This window comes from Octodon degus, unplaced genomic scaffold, assembly GCF_000260255.1.
Source record: "Octodon degus isolate 3935 unplaced genomic scaffold, OctDeg1.0 scaffold00422, whole genome shotgun sequence".
NCBI lineage: Eukaryota > Metazoa > Chordata > Mammalia > Rodentia > Octodontidae > Octodon > Octodon degus.
The window spans coordinates 203,580-205,055 of record NW_004524998.1 but is presented as its reverse complement, the minus strand read 5'-3'; the positions used below and the strand labels follow the sequence as shown (position 1 = coordinate 205,055).

General features: G+C 34.8%; 1 non-coding gene across 1 annotated transcript; it reads left to right on the top strand.

Moving 5' to 3' along the window:
• Positions 1–772: 772 nt before the first annotated feature.
• Positions 773–879, top strand: LOC111814682. The gene has a single exon (XR_002819599.1). It is a non-coding gene; the product is annotated as a U6 spliceosomal RNA (small nuclear RNA).
• Positions 880–1,476: the final 597 nt, after the last annotated feature.

Below are 1,476 nucleotides of genomic sequence, written 5' to 3'. Positions count from 1 at the left end.
AGGACCATTTTGTACCTGTATATATGAAATAGGATAGATATACAACTACTTTCTCTTAATTCAATGAAAAGAAAGACTTGTACTAACAGTTTTTTGACAGGATATCATGTTGGCATTTTGTACTATGAATAAGCACTACAAAGGCAACAATATACAATGTACTAATTATTGAAACTGTCCTACTAATTGGACAGTTTCAATTAGTAGGACAGTTTACTGGCAATATCAGAAGTTGTTGATATGAGCCCGTAAACTGTCCTACTAATTGGACAGTTTCAATTAGTAGGACAGTTTACTGGCAATATCAGAAGTTGTTGATATGAGCCCGTAAACTGTCCTACTAATTGGACAGTTTCAATTAGTAGGACAGTTTACTGGCAATATCAGAAGTTGTTGATATGAGCCCTTTACACCTCAGCATATCAATATGACTTTCTTTTTATACCTCATTTTTATACTTTTCTACAGGATGGTTAAGATCAAGATTAAATAATCTTGTAAATAAAGCAATACCTATATAACAAGAAATATAACTTTTGAATCTGACAAGATCAGTCAAATCCCCTCAGGATTTACATTGAACCCTGTACAGAAGTTTGTAGATCTTTTGCCACATTGCTACTTTTTTCTCAATAAAATTAATAAAATAACTCAAAGACACAAAACTGAATGACCCAATTCAAAGAAACTTGAGATGAATTTACCCTTAATAAGTGAAATATTGCAAATGGAAATAAATACATGAAAAATGTTCTTTAATAATCATTTGAGAGTGCTCGCTTTGGCGGCACATCTACTAAAATTGGAAGAATACAGAGAAGATTATCATGGCCCCTGCGCAAGGATGACACACAAATTTGTGAAGAGTTCCATATTTTTTTCTTTATGCATAATTAGAAAATATCTTCTAATTTTTAAATGTTTTTTATTATATTCTGTAGGGACTTAAAGTTTAACATGTCAATACTCGATGAAAAATACCTGTTCCATATTATGCTTAAGGTGTTTGATATGCAGAGAGATAGTGAGGTTAAGTGTAACAGCCTAAGTTGTATGGTAATAACAATAAGCTTGTCTTCTGGATGGTTAACAACCTAAGGTTGCAGACCAAAATTAGAGAAAAATGAGGGCTGCAAGGAAAGCCAACATTTTGGCCCTATCCTTCTAAGGTCAATTAAGATTCAGGACATATGAGAACCTGTACTGTAACATCATGTAACTCGGTAGAGTCCCAAATTTTCTGATCAAGAAGATTATGGGGCCAAAGAGGAAAGTGATCGATGATGTAGAATGTGCCTAAGTAGAGTCACTTGGAGAGAAAACATTCAGGCTTTCACAGAGAGCACACTGGCCAAGCAATGGCTGTGACTCATCCACATGGCTGACATTGACAAAGGTTCTACAATCTGAGGTACAGGATCTCAGGATAAATCCTGAGGGGATTTCACTGACCTTAGCAGACCCAAAAGCTACAAC